Here is a 16815-nt window from a genome sequence, read left to right as displayed (position 1 = left end):
TGGAAGACTTAGTAGTGAAAATTGGATATGATCCCTCATATGTAAAAGTAGCAGAAGAAATAATTAAGAAAAAGGAAATGGATATAGCAACTTTGAAGAAGCAACTCAAAATACCTACAACACATGATCCCTTGACTAAAGAGATAGAGGAGACAGAGAGTCAAAAGGCTGAAATGGTGAAATTAATAATGGAGCAATCTCTCCAAATAAAACAAATGGAAGCAGAGATGGAGAATATGGTACAAGAGAAGGAAAGGACATCATAGTTGACCAACACCATTATGGAGGCTCTTCCTCTTATAGCGATTCCTACAGCCACTCCAGCATCTACTGCTGCAGGGACAAGAAGCAGTACAGAATAGCTAGCCAAGTCCATGGAAGGCACGAATCTTCAGATTGAGGAAATCAAGGGACTAGAAGCCCAAGTCAATTTTCTGTGGGACCAAATGAAAAGAGATGAAAGTGACCACTCAGTAGAGATGCAGACGACACGGACCTTAATTGAAAGGATGCAAAAATCTAAAAAAGAATCATCCATCGGTAACACTCTAGGAAGGGTGAAAGAGATCATTTGGAACAACATCATCAATGGCATGAATGGAATTTGGCCCAGCATAAAAATTATCTTTGAACAAAAGGAGTTAGTGGAAAAAGCTAGAGAAGCTATTTCCACTAGCTTAGTAGATGAAACCAGGGAGTTTTATTATTCCAATATGAGTCCAACATACCAGTAAGTTTACATTTAGCCAAGATATTACTCAAGTCCCTCATGGACAGGCAAGTAGAACCAAAGTGGAATCGGAGAAATCCTCACCCGTAGATGCAGAATTCTGAAACCTTTCCTAAGTGTTTCTCCCCCCTATTTATAAGAAGAGGGGGGAGCTTGGGTTATAGTTATAAAATATCTCAGCCAAGTTCATCTATCTAATGTATTAGCTACCTTGGCCTGTGATAGCTCCTGCTGCCCAAAAAATATTACAGTCGGGATTTGATCCCTTCTTGGAAATAAACGAAAATTTCAGAAATAATAAGAAAAGAAAAAATTGGAGGATGATGGAGGAAGAGGTCCATTTTTTTGTTCCTATGAAAACCTCTGGTCAGGCCGCATCTCTGTCATCGTGCGTACCTCTAGCTGCTCAGCTGGTCCTTGCCACTTTCACCTTAACTACCTGACTTCCCCACTCTCTAAAGTTGATAGTGATCGACTATATTTTCCCTTTATAGAGTAGTAGTGGAGGTTGTCCTAACAGTCCTTTGCTTTTTATCTGAGTGGAGCCCCATGTTGAGCCATTAATCTTCCTGAGTCCCCATACTTTAACTTACTCTCAGAAGACGTACAACAAAACAGTCGAATTCATTTCTGAGGGTATTTATGCCCTGGATTTCTTGTTGAGGGGGCTTCTACAGGACCAACCCATATTACTCAGCCACTACCCCACACTTCTGTTTAAAGTCTCAGTTGGTGACCCATACATCTTCAATGCCTTATACCATGTTATCGGGGCCTTGCTATAATCGGGAATTTTCCTCTTAAATCAATGTTTACAAAGCGAGACCTTCTCATACGCTTTAGCCCCTTTACTTCGGCCCCCTTATGTAATTTCCTTCATATGACAAGGGCTTGAACAAGGCGCTTAGCCTTTGGGCGCTAAGGCCTTTAGACCCCTGTCCAGGGAGATTTTTCCTTTGTTAATTATAATCCTGCATACTGGCATTTTATAGCGCTTGCCTTTGATAACACCCCCTAACACCTGTGATCACCGATGTGTGGGACTAGTCCCACCTGGTGTATCGCAATTACAAAATGGGAGAGGGAGAGAGCCATCCACTTATTTTCATAGCACAGATCGACAGTCCATATGCGGGATCCTCATAAATTATAATACATAAAATATCACATCCAAGAGGACCTCCCGCATATCGCAATCGCAAACCTGGAGGGATTACAGTGGAGGAGGGCCTTGAATTGTGCGATCATCGATCTGTGGGACTAGGCCCACCTGGGGTATCGCAATCGCAAAATGGGAGAGGGAGAGACACATCCACTTCTTTTCATAGCACATGCCAACTATCCGGACGCAAGATCCTCATAAACTATAATACATAAAATATCGCATCCGAGAGGACCTCCCGCATATCGCAATCGCAAACATAGAGGAATTATAGTGGGGGGGCTTGACTTGTGCGATAACTGATATGCGGTTACGATGGGTTACACCATCACTACCACATGTCACCCTATGAGTGGTGACACATGTCACCCAAAAATGCCCCCCTTAGGATCTTAAAAAATTTCGAATCCACATGACACATGTCCTCCGTACCGTCAGATCATTTTCATACTGCCACGTCATGATGATGTCAGCTGCCATGTTGTTTATAAGGACCAATGGTAGTCTGCCATGTGGCCCCCTGGAGGAGAGAGAAAAAGGCCAACCCAACCTTGGTTTTTCTTTAAAATCCTTTGTTAAATGATTTCAGCCTTCCCCAACAATTTAACACTTCACAACCTTTTAACACTGGTCCTGTCCCGAATCACTGATCACCGATGTTGTGGGGTGTGCAATATGCGAGACCTTTAATATCCTGCCACATGGCCCCCCGAAGGAGAGAGAAAGAGGTTCGATCGGCCTTGGTTTTTCATGGATTTCCTTTGTTAATCATTTTTCAGCCCTCTCGACACTTTAACACTAAATGCCTAGTTTTTGGCGATTCCCATGGTATTGGCATTCGACGATGATACTAGCCCTGAGCTGGTGCGCACCCATTTGTGCATGCGATCGCCAATCTGCGATATCAACGCTCTACCTTATGAACCACCAATAAACCATAATCTTGTGCCCGGGACCCCACTGATAGCCAATTTGTGATAAGATTGAACCCTCCGATTACGATTTGCGATATCACACTCCGTTGATCACTGGTCTTATTGCCTTCCTTTGTTGCCGAAGGAAGATCCGATTGCAATTTGCGATGAGCCTTTTCCTTTTGGCTATTTCCCTTTATTTTCTAGCTTTCCAAGGATTTCTTGAATCTTCTCTAACTTCTAATCCAGGAGTCCATCTTTGGACTTCCATATGCCGTTGGAAAGATCATTCCAAACACTATGCAAAATAGAGGGTCTGACTAAGCGTTGAGAGCTTCTATGGCTTGGGAAAAGGCTTCAAAATTCACTGCTTTTCTGATAACTTTTTAAATATGTGAGTGAAAACATTGGCTCCAACTGGGGACAGTGCCTTGCTGGCAAGGTGTTGAGAACCTACAGAACAATATCCTTCACCATTGGGCATGGAGTTAGAAATATAATGAGTCAATACAACCAGAAAATATCCATGGGACTTTTTTTGGTGGGGTACTTTCTTCATGAAACTGAAATGTAGAAATAAAAATTTCAACAACTGGAAAGTAAATACTTAGCTAGTGAGCTTATTTATATACATTCCTACTTATGCACGGGGCTCAATTCACCTAAGTGAGTTCAACCCTCCAATGGATCCAGGCTAGCATTTGGGTGCTGGACCTAGTGCCTTCATGCTGCTGAAAAGTAAAAATGAAAAGAAGCATGCACCATGGAAAGTATTCAAACAAAGAACTTGATACATGTTGTTGAAATGACCTCTGTTGTTGACTTAAGAATATGCACATGTACTAAGCTATAGGGTCATGGAATTGACCAGGAAAATTTGCAACTTCATTATTTTCATAAACAATCTACTGACTAATATATTCTTGGTCAGGGGAGCCACAATGATTGTCCAACTCCTCAACTTTAGATTTTTTGAGAAAAAATTGTTGCTGATCTTTTACTACCCATTTTTCAATGGGCCAACCCTCTTGGAAATCTGCAATAGACTCTTCATTGTCTGAACTGTAAGAGTCGTAGATTGGAGAATCTATAGAGAATTCCTGGCAGGAATATTTCTGCCACAGGCAGTGACAGACCCTGCATGGTCTTTTAGCTTTGGGATCTTCTTGAAAAACTTTTTGTTTGGAGATTTCTCCCCACTTGCTAGTAAACAACTCCTCCTGAAATTCCGCGACCATCTCATCCTCCTATGAGTAATATGAATCGTAAATCAGAGGAGGTTCCTGATATCATTCTCTGGGTGAAAGATGTGCATCGTGGACTGGAGATTCTTTTTTGACCTCCTAATGGGCTTCTTCTTCTTGTGAAGCTTCCCATAACAAGGAGATTTGTGGCTTAGCATCACTTGACTCTTCACCGGAGTTGTATTCATCATAGGAATGAGGAACATCAAATTTAGCTGAATTAGACCTCTAAGGGTTTATTTGCATGTTGATGATGTTTCCTTCCTCATGTTATTGCTCATTGGGTGATGCCTCTTGATGCAAGTAGATGTTTTCTTGGATTGGAGATACAAAAAACATCTTGAGCAGGGTCATCAACCTCAGGAATGTCTTCTTCATTTAAATGTGCGCAACAATCTTCAAAGAGCGTTCGGTGGATATAGGCTTTTGCAATAGTGATTGAGTGCTATATGAAAATTCTTTAAAGAAGATATGCTGCCATGAGGTATGGTTTTGTACCAAACTCTAGCATCCTCATCTAAGGAATGCATGAAAATTTTCATTTGTACATCTTCAAGAAATATACACTATTGTTCCATGCATTCATGGAATTCTTTGAGGTGTTGGTCAGGCCTTCTATCTGTATTCCCATTGAATTTAGGCAAGTAGGTATTCCATTCATGAAATGAGGGGACATGATTGGGATAACCAGCAATAGAAGAAAAATCACGTGGGGAATATTTGTTGACTAGGAATGCAGGAATGACCATCTCAAAAACCTTCCTATATGAGTGATTGGTAGTTCAAAGGTAGGGAAATATTTCAGATGTTGTAGCATCAGAGTGAGTATGGAGCTGCTTGAAATCCAGGTTGATCAAATAGAGATATGGATAGTTGAGTTGCTAGGATGTTTACCATAAAATGAAACAATAGAATCGCCAATGTGAGAGATCTTCAACCCACACTTCCCTTGCTCACCTAACAAAGGAAATATAAAAGTTTGTCATACCTAGGGAAAAATATTCTAATATGTTCCCCGACAACGGTGCCATAAAAATGTTGTGGCTATTTCTAGAACCTATAGCACGAGTGCTTCAGGGGACATAGAAATCCTCCTAGAGACAGCCTTTGGGTTGATTGTAGACCAGTGCCTAGGACATATTAAATAGACGAGTGCATGGAAGATTAATATGATTGGGGTTTCTATTGCACTCCAATTGTCACATAAGTAAAAGAGAATAAAGGGGGATTGGTTTAAAAGGCTGTCATGCAGGTAAACTCAAGATGATACATGGATCCAAACACTCAAGGGGTAAATCAGGCCAACCTCAAAGAGAAATGTTTGATTTTGGTGGCCGACACACAACAAAAAATAGATTTATATCGAGGTTGCACGAAAGTGAAGAGGAGGAAAGGAAGGAGGGAATTCAATGCGGAGGGTTGTAAATAGGATAGAATCCTAAGCAACGATGTTCCAGCAGAAGTATGAAAGAGAGAGGAGGTGGAAAGATAGAAACAACAGAGTACTTACTGAGGTTCCATACCAGATATAACATTAGTACCATTAGCACTACACAACAACAATTAAATCTGGGCTCACACAGGTACTGCAGGTTAATCAAATAACACAAGTAAATATGTCTTATATAGAGGTACAATAGGTTATAGGCTAACACAAGTAAATATGTCTTATGCACAGGTACTGTTCTCTTATTTAGTAGCCTAGATAAGTCCATGAATTAGAGGAAAACCGATAGATTCATCACACTATTTTTAGAGAAGGAAGACATATATGAAATGAGATTACGGAAGGGAAAGCATTGCACATTGAGCTTCTTGGAATCACCAGGGAGTTTCATTAATCCAATATGAGTCCAACATACCATTCTGTTTACATTTAGCGAAGATATCACTCAAGTCCCTCATGGACAGGTAAGTAGAATCAAAGTGGAATCACAAAAATCCTCACCCATAGATGCAGAATTCTAGAACCTTTTCTAAGTGTTTATCCTCCCTATTTATAAGAAGAGGGGGGAGATTGGATTAAAGTTAACAAATATCTCAGCCAAAGGCTAGCTGTCTTATGTACTAGCTTGCCTCGGCCTATGATAGCTCTTGCTACCCAAAAATATTACAATTGTGATTTGATCCCTTCTTGGAAATAAACAAAAATTGCAGAAATAATAAGAAAAGGAAAAACTCGAGGATGATGGAGGAATAGGTCCATTTTGTTGTTCCTGTGAAAACTTCTAGTTAGGCCATGTCTCTGTCATCGTGAATCCCTTTGGCTGCTCAACTGGTCCCTGTCACTTTCACCTTAACTACCTAACTTCCCCACTCTCTAAAGATAATAGTGATCAACTATAGTTTCCCTTTACAGAGTAGTAGTGGAGGTTTTCCTGGCAGTCCTTTGTTGTGTATCTGAGTGGAGCCCCATGTTGAGCCATTAATCTTCCTGAGTCCCCATACTTTCACTTACTCTCAGAAGATGTACAAAAAAATAGTCAAATTCATTTAAGAGGGTATTTATGTCCTGGGTTTCTTGTTGAGGGGCCTTCTACAATACCGACCCATATTACTTAGCCACTGCCCCACACTTTTGTTTAAAGTCTCAGCTAACGACCCATATGCCTTCAATGCCCTATACCATGCTATCGGGGCCTTGCAGTAGTCAATGTTTTTCATCTTAAATTAGTGTTTACAAGGTGGGACCTTCCGATACGCTTTAGCCCCTTTACTTCGGCCCCCTTTTGTAATTTCCTTCATATGACCAGGGGCTTGAACCAAGCGCTTAGCCTTCAGGCGCTAAAGCCTTTAGACTCCTTTCTGGGGAGATTTTTCCTTTGTTAATTATAATCCTGCACACCGAAGTTTTACAACATTTCCTTTGATAAAACCCCCTCACACCTGTGATCGCCGATCTGCGGGACTGGGCCCACCCGGGGTATCGCAATCACAACACGGGAGAGGGAGAGACCCATCCACTTCTTTTCATAGCATAGGCTGACTGTCTGGATGTGGGATCCTCATAAACTATAATACATAAAATATCACATCTGGGAGGACCTCCCGCATATCGCAATCGCAAACCTGGAGGGATTACGGTGGAGGAGGGCCTTGACTTGTGCGATCATCGATCTACAAGATTGAGCCCACCTGGTGTATCTCAATTGCAACAGGGGAGAGGGAGAGACCCATCTACTTCTTTTCATAGCACAAGCCAACATTCTGGACACGAGATCCTCATAAAATATAATACATAAAATACTGTATCTAGGAGGACCTCCCGCATATCACAATCGCAAATGTGGAGGGATTACGGTGGGGGAGGGACTTGATTTGTGAAATAGCCAATATGCAATTGCGATGGGTGACATCATCATTTCCATGTGTCACCCTATGAGAGGTGACATGTGTCACCCAGAAATGCACCCCTTAAGATCCTGAAAATGTTGAATCCATGTGACACGTGTCCTCCATACCGCCACATCATTTATGTATTGCCACATCATTTCCATACCACAACGTCATTTCCGTACTGCCATGTCATGATGACATCAACTTCCATGTCATTTATAAGGACCAATGGTAGACTGCCACATGGCCCCCTGGAGGAGAGAGAAAAATGCTTGCCCGACCTTGGTTTTTCTTTAAATTCCTTTGTTAAATAATTTCGGCCTTCCCTGGTGATTTAACGCTTCACAGCCTATTAACCCCGGTCTTGTCCTGAATCGCTAATTTCTGATGTTGCGAGGAGTGTGATATGCAGGACCTTTAATATCCTGCCATGTGGCCCCCTAGAGGAGAGATAAAGGGGTCCGCCCAGCCTTGCTTTTCCAATGGATTTCCTTTGTTAATCATTTTTTGGCCCTTTTTACACTTTAACACTAAATTCCTAATTTTCTGTGATTCCCGCGATATCAGCGTTCGACCATGATTCTATCCCTGTGCTAGTGTGCACCCCTTTGTGCGTGCGATCACTAATCTGCGATATCGGCGCTCTGTCTTATGAACCGTCTATAAACCATAAGTTTATGCCCAAGACCTCACCGATAGCCAATTTGCAATAAGACTAAACCCGCCAATTACAATTTACGATATCGGTGCTCGGCTTATCACTGATCTTACTACCTTCCTTCGCTGCCAAAGGAAGCTCCGGTTGCGATTTGCGATGAGCCTTTTCCTTTGGGCTATTTCCCTTTGTTTTCTAGCTTTCCAAAGGTTTATTTCGTCTTCTCTAACTTTTGATCCAGAAGTCCATCTTTGGACTTCCATATACCATTGGAAAGCTCGTTCCAAACACTATGAAATAGAGAGGGTCCGACTAAGCTTTAAGAGCTTCTGTGGCTTGGGAAAAGGCTTCAAACTTCACTACTTTTTTGCACTCCGGGCAGCTAATAACTTTATAAAGCAGTGAGTGACAACAATTAGTAAATAAAACATAGCCCCGGATACCAAGATCTTCATTATTATTTATTAGTGGCTATATTTTTCCAAATATAGGCTTTTAAGCAAATGTGTCTTTTGATAAAGTGGTTGTAGTTTATTGGAGACTCACATATCACATAATCCTTTTATCGGAGAAAACACATATCAGAACCTTATATCGGAACTTAAGTCCATCATGCATATTCACAAACAAGTGGTTGTTGTTTTAAATCCCTTATCAGAAAAACTTATCAGGGTATTTCAAATTGTGTAACATGTCCTCTTTTAAAAAGTTGCGAATTAAAATTTCTCTGATTGAGTTTTCTAAAGTAGAAGCCTAAAAACAATAAAAATGATTTTTATGAATAAAATAACAAAATCCCGACCTCACATGCCACATCATACTCCACTTTGGCATATCGGAGATACCATATCGACATTTTTTTTATGTGACACCATGCAAAAACTCTGATCTCCGATATCTGATAAAGGCCTCTACTCCGATATTGCGATATGCTAATCTCGCAGATTCTCCAATTTCCACTCCTTTCGATATGATTTCACCCCCAATCTATGACTTTAGATACAACACTTCCTCTGATATCCATATCCCGTCGATATCCTTGAAGGCCTCTGCTTTGATATGTGATAATCTCCAACCTTCGATTTGCTCCAATATTCGATATCCAGACACGATATGGTGCATTAACTTTGATTAATAAAAGTTTCGCATTCACCTTGATATCGGGATTTTTGAATGAAACCTTAGATATCAAATCGTCGATTATTAGATATCCATTTATCAGAGCTTTCGTTATGTGCCATCATTTAAAATTGCCAATAATATGGATGTGATTTTGATATTAAAATGGGTTTAATTGTAATTTCGCGTCCACCATATCAGAGCTTTACTATATCACAAGTTTTCAAAGTATGTCATGTTGCGATTATCTCCGATATCAAAACCTCCAATATTATGGACCTGATACAGTTATTAAAATGAGTTAATTATGTTATTGCATATGTTCCACATAGGAGGTATCTATATCGCAAATGTTTTGTGTTGTTTTAGTTTGAATATTGCGAAAAAAAAATATATATGATTCCACTCCACATCTACCACTTGTCATTTCCTCCTGGGCCTGATCCGAATTTTGCGGGGGAGGCCCCCAAGGTCTGAAAAATTGAAATTCCAGAAGAAAAAGAGAACACACAATAAACAAAACTACCAAGGATTTTTTTATTAAAACAGATAATAACTATAAAGGCTACATTATGGCGAACAATCTATCCTTTTAGAAAATGCGACTTGTTACATCTTATAGCCTTCTTTGGTTACAATACCACAAGTAAATTCCATGGGCGGGTAAATACCATGAGTGAATGAATACCATGGGTGCATGCCACCTACAATACCATGGGTGGATAAATACCATGGGTGGATGAATACCATGGGTGGATGGCACTTACAGTACCATGGGTAAATTCCATGGGTGGATGAATAACATGGTTGTATGAATAACATGGGTGGATGTCATTTTCCATTCGGATCAGGGTCGTTGTTATAATAATTAAAAAGTTTGTTTTCATTATTTTTATGGGAATCTTGTGTGTTTAGTTTTCGATTTGTTTTTCGACTTAGTTTAATATTAGAACTAATAAACTTTCTTTGACTGAAACAGGGATGAACCTAGGGTCAAAACCTCCAATACCTATCTACACCTACCACTTATCATGCTTCGATTTGATCACTACTACAAAGTATTTACGATCTTTTTTTTAAAGTTTCAGGATGTTATTATGGTTTTATTTGTGGTTTGTTAGGATTCATGTGATTTATAATAAAACCCTCGCTGCTCTACTGTATTTTGATTGGATGGCTAATCCAAGGGGTCGATTCTGTAACATCTTGTACTTCTAATTTTTATCGGACAGTTGAACTACTTCAACACTAAAGAAAGATGGAGGCTCAAGTTTTTTGGTTGATATATCTCTATGTCAGCGCTATTATGTTTTATGGGAAGTTGGATTCGCCTCTCAATGCAAAAAGTAGATTGAGGGCAATAGAGTTGCAAGCTGGGGGTGCCAAGTTTTGATCACTAGTCAATAACTAGCCTCACCTTCTAAAACCCATACCAATATTCCTCTGCTTGGATCTCTAATACCTTCTTCCAACTCTCTTCGTGTGTCAGGGCTTGATTTCACCTCTGCCATTGCAATTCAAGATCCTTGGATTGCCTGCATTGGGATTCTAGATTGGTCTGCAGATTTGATATTTATGTGATCAAACCCACCTTATCACCTTCCCACTCATCTTCCTGGTCTTGGAACAGTTCTCACGACTTCTTGTGAGCCTATTATAGGATCCCAAATTGATCCTTCCTCCATTCAAGTTACTCCTAAGCAGTATTTTGTTCTTGTTCAAAATCCTTTCGGTGATATCATATCAACATTTTTATGATGTGTCACAACATAAAACCTTCGATTGTCGATGAGTGATATCACTTCACTTCTGATATGCAATATCACAATACCATATCGATGTTTTTATTATGTTCCACCACTCCTAACCTCCGATCACTAATATAGCATAACCTTAAATTTTCTTAGATCGTCGATATGCGATATCGCAACACCCACAATCTTTGATTTTCTCCAATCGTTGATATGTGATCTCCACCTTTGTCATCACCTTCTGACCCAATGTGGTTATGGAACTTATTTAATAAAATATCACACCCATCCATATCAGAATTATTTTCAATGGCACTTATGCAAATTTAGCCCTTTTAAAATCTTTTGGCGTATTATAATAAGCAGTGTCAGAGGACCCCACATGCCATATCATACTCTACTTTAACATATCGTAGATTTCCTATCGGTGTTTTTTGTTATGTGACACCATGCAAAACCTTCGATCTCTGATATGCGATAAAGGGCTGTACTTTGATATTGTGATATGCTAATCTCGCAGGTTCTTTGATATCCTTGAAGGCATCTGTTCTAATATGTGATTACCTCCAACCTCTGATTTTCTCCAATCTCTGATATTCGGACCCAACAAGTGTATTAACATTGATTAATAAGAATTTCATATTTGCCTTGATATCATAACTTTTGAAGGAAACCTCCAATATCAAATTGCCAATCTTCGATTCACTTATGGACCCGATAAAATTATAAGATTGGATTTAATCTAAGATCACATCTGTTTATCAAAACTTTCATTATGTGTCACAATTTAAAATCATCGATAATATGGATGTGATATTGATATTAAAATGGATTTAATCGTGATTTTGCATCCACTCCATATCGGAGTTTCCCATATCGCAAATGTTATGTGTGGTCTCATTTCAAATCAGACATCCCATTCAAATCAGAGATTAGAGATCGGGGTTTCTGAGTGGTAACACATAAAAGGCACCGATATGATTTCTCCAATGTTCCTCTATTATCGTTGTTCTTCCCTTTGTCCCTTTCTCTTGGGAATATGTGGTCTTCCCATGTATCTGCTTCATGGTTTGGCTCCTGTCTTGACTTGCAGTACAAGTCTGGCCATATGATTGAAATCAACTTGTAGAATCTGACGGTTTTCCTCTTTGTGAATAACATCTTTCATAAGTTGAATCACTGGATCGACGACGACTTTGCTTATGGTGTTGCTCGCAACTCTGACGAAAATATCCATGGCTATATAGATTTCTTAATGTTCTTGTGGTAGGAGCAGAGAAGAGTCGAAACAAATAGCGATAGACTACAAGAGGTGGGAGATGAATTTAGCAGAAGTATGCAATTTACAATCACTCAAAGAGAGCATGAAGTAGTGGAGGAAGGAATGGCATCCAGAAATATTCACAAACTATCATCATTTGAACCTTGAGGATATTTTCTTTTTCCATGGCTTTAATGGCAATGCTCTGGCTTGTGTTTAAGTTTCTGTCGCGATAGACCTTGGCGAACATCCCTTGCCCGAGTAGGCGCCCTAGGGAAAATGTTTTTGGGATCAGATGGATGAGTTGGAAGTTGTCTCAATACCCATCGTCGAATAGGTATATTATTTTTAAACTCACGAATCTGCTACAGTGTCATGAGGAAGACCCAAGGGAAAATATTTTTGGGATCAGAAGGATGAGTCGGCAGTTGTCTCAATACCCACAGTCGAATGCATATATTCTTTGCAGGCTGACGAATCTACTACGGTGATGTGAGGAAGAACCTCACCATAAAAATCCCATCAACTTAATTACTCCACAAAAATTAATACAACCCATATGTTCTTACTCCATTAATGAAAAATATTGTATAAAATGTCAACCATATGCCATCTCGCCATTCCATAAGGGTTTCTGAAGAGTTGAGGATCTATTATGTTATTTCTGTACCAAATTTTATCGAATGTTGAATCAACGTCTTAATCCACATACCAAGTAGAATAGTCCAATTTTCAAAAAAAAAATTGTTAGTTTGATCGAATTTGGTAACTATGGTTTTCTCATGGTTGGCTCATCATGATTATTCTCTTTTGTATTTCAAAGATGATTATTTTCTTTCCTATTTCAAATAATGTAGCTCTTTTTGGGTTTTTATTTTTTCCGTTTCAAACACTATTATTTAGACTGTAAATTATTTTGGTTTTTATTTTTCAGTTAGGTAATGTTCAGTCTAGGTCATAGTCAATCTCCATATTGTGACAATGTTGGATGGAAGAATGATCTATTCAAATTGGGATGTTGTCACAAGGATTGAGTGAAAATGGATGTTTCATGGAACATTTTTTACCTAATTCCCACCCTCAACCCCTTCCAATAAGATTTGAACCAATGAATCAAGCATATTTGATCAACAATGTTAATTGCTCACCTTTTGATAGAGAACCTGTAAGTTCTATACTTCCAACATTTTCTAGAATTAAAAAAAAAAAATGAAAAGAAAAGAAGTACTTTTTTTATGGTAAGAAATTGACAGAGAGACAAGAGCAACTCTCTTGCCTTTTTTCATAGTTTGATTTAGGACACTTCTCTCCCTTGGAACTAAATGGTAGATCTCTTGGATGTGCTTGCAAATTTTAAAAAATATTGTGGGTGAGGCTATATTTTTAATATTATTATTTCTTTGTTGAACTATACTAGGTTGAGACTATCTTTCACATTTTTAATATTATTATTGTTTTGTTGAAGTAATCTATACAAGTGCTTTTGAGAGAAAGAGTTTGATATTATTTTCCCAAATTCTATTATATTATCATTTGAGTTTTATCAATGGTTGTATTTGAGTTTCTACTTATGGATTCAAAAGAAAATTTACTTCAATATTGGATGTTGTTCACAAATGCAACTATCTGAGGTTTATTTTTGCAATATATGATAACAAAGAGAGTGTAATCAACTTGTTTTCATCAGCTATATAGATATAGATATATATATATATATATATATATATATATATATATATCCACCTTTAGAACAAATTCCCATTTGAGCATTATTTTGAACCTCTTTACCCAATAAACTATGGTACTAATCTTTGTTTTATTATCTATCTTTTTTTGCACCCTTTGTAACTTGTTTTCACCTCATTAATCTTTGTTTTATTATCTATCTTTTTTTGCAACCTTTATAACTTGTTTTCACCTCATTTATACTTCACAACTTTAGTTTACAACCATCCTAATTAGGGAACACTCCCTTGAACTGGATAGAGCTACCCTTAAAAGTAGAAGAGAGTTAGCAAGGTAACAGTGCATGTCCTCCTAGTTACCCAAATCTATCATATAGGTGCTTGGATTTTTACATATTTTTGACAAATTAAATAATAAGACATCACAAAATATAAAGCATAATGTAAACTTTCCTGACATTTGAGGTTGTGAACTTTCAGATTGTTCATGTCTTGGAAGGTGGTGTTCCTCCTGACAATCTTCACGAGAGTGTCAGGTTGGGGCATAATAGTATGTATGTCTCAGTGGGCGAATCTGTCTCTGTGGCTAGCCAATATAGTGAAGACATGGAAAAATCTCAAACGATGGACTTAGGCAGTCAGGAACATGGTTGTTTGAGTACATTGGCTCTACCAATGAATGGGCTAAACCAATCTATTTCTAATAGTTAATATCTACAAAATAAGGAAATAGAATCCAACATTTAGAGGTAGCATCTCCCTAGCACTACTTGGCATCACAGAGCTCCTCCGAAAATAATTAGAGAAATAGACCATTAAAAAATTAACTTGAAGATTTGGAGCACACATTGACATTAACGTAGAATAATTTATAAGAGTTTAAATTCTTATCACATCTATTTATTAAAAAAAATGAAAACAATTATCATGAAAGTTCAGATGAATGTGTTTAGCTAAAAGGAGAGAAAAAATTGCATGGCAATCATAGCTTTTTACATTTCAATGTCGCAAAAGAAAACTTAAGAAAACTTGTAGGTTCTTGTTTGTGATTTCCGGTTTCAAAGATGACAATGGGAGGAATTATAAAGTACATTGTTGATCATGTTTATCCTACTTAGAGTCTTGGATATTGGTCATTGAAATAGAGTTTATGATTGTGGATAAAATTCATCTTGAAAAATAAAAGGATTGATTGATTTCAAATTATATGTAAATGGTTTCTTTTTCATATTTTGGTCATTGAAACCGGGTTTATGATGGTAGATAAAATTCATATTCAAAGGTAAAAGGATTGATTGATTTCAAATTCTATGAAAATGGTTTTTTTTCATGATTTGTATGATGGGTCAAGGACCCTTGATCATTTTTGGATTGTTCTTTACAAAAACAACCAATTTTATATTAGAACTGGTTGAATTTTCTTTAAAGCACCAAATCAGTTGGTTTTGTATAGTGTTGTAAGATGTAGCTAAGGACAATTAGAGCCTTACTAATACCTTCTCTAGTTCACTCACCCTACTAATTTATGGTAATATTAAATTCTTAAATGAAAGATCACTTTTACACTATATATATATATAGATATATATATATATATATATATATATATATATATATATATATATATATATATATATATATATATATATATATATATAATTGTTCTTTCATGTTTGAGAGTGGTTCCAGCCTCACTCGATTCCATATGGAGAAAGTAGAATATTAGATCTCATTAAAAATGTAATAGACTTTAAATGAAAGATCACTTTTACATTCGATATATATATATATATATATATATATATATATATATATATATATATATATATATATATATATATATATATATATATATATATATCTATATATATATATATAATTTTTCTTGCATGTTTGAGAGTGGTTCCAGCCTCACTCGATTCCACATGGAGAAAGTAGAATTTTAGATCTCATTAAAAATGTAATAGACTTTATAGTTTTCACAATTTTAAGATTGACATGAATGAAATATTTCCTTTGGATTCTATCATGTATGATGGTATGGAACTAGAATTTAATCAAGAGCACCAAGTCCTCTATGCACATCAATGGTGTTGGGGTTGACAGTTTAATTCCTAAGTCATGACACTAGTAAAATTGTACCCTTCACTTGACCAAAATTACTGATTTTGCAAGATAATTTTTTCTATCTTATTTTAATGCTTATATGTTGATATTGATGATGAGGATCCAAGGATAGGAAATGATATTGATGATATATAGTTTTTTTTGGCTAATGCAAGAGTCGGACCTTCAAATTCATTAATCATCAAATAAAATACATAAAATACATCAATTCTCGCATGGTCGTTGACCATGGAGAGACCCCATCAAAACCTGAAACCGGGCTCAAAGCACAAGCCCCCCTCCCTACCACCAAACCTTACATCTCTCAAAAGAAAAATACAAGAGTCTAGATTCAGATCCGAAAAGAAACAATAGTTGCCAAAATATAAAGGTAACACATCCGCCCGACTTCTTAACCTGTGAATCAGTTGCCAGAGTAATAAGTCTCTTGACCCCAAGGATACACGTTTCCCGCCAAAACCTAACATGCCTCTTTAATCTCGACCGTTGAACCTCTCCGTTCGATCCAACGGCAATGGACAATATCGCTATGATAAGCTGCATGTTGTTTACCACAAGGGCCCGCAGACCTGCACGATCAATCTTATCCATTGATCTGCTTTGTGAGATCCAATGGTTGAGACTAATATCGCACCCGCCTACATTCGCGAACATTAGCATGCGATGAGGGCGGTATTCCTCCCGACCCCACCGCCACGTGGAGCACACTGAGTGGGATCGCTCCCGAAAAGGAAATACCGCTTCCCGCTTGTGAGGGCCGCGATCACCTGAAAACCGCTCAGGTCGCGGTAAAGTGAGCCAAACTGAAAGATCTCTGGTTTCACGGCCTCC

This window comes from Pinus tabuliformis, chromosome 6 (genome assembly GCF_031772625.1).
Source record: "Pinus tabuliformis cultivar Carrire ecotype Pingquan chromosome 6, CPIR1, whole genome shotgun sequence".
Taxonomy (NCBI): domain Eukaryota; kingdom Viridiplantae; phylum Streptophyta; class Pinopsida; order Pinales; family Pinaceae; genus Pinus; species Pinus tabuliformis.
This window is presented reverse-complemented; position numbering follows the sequence as displayed.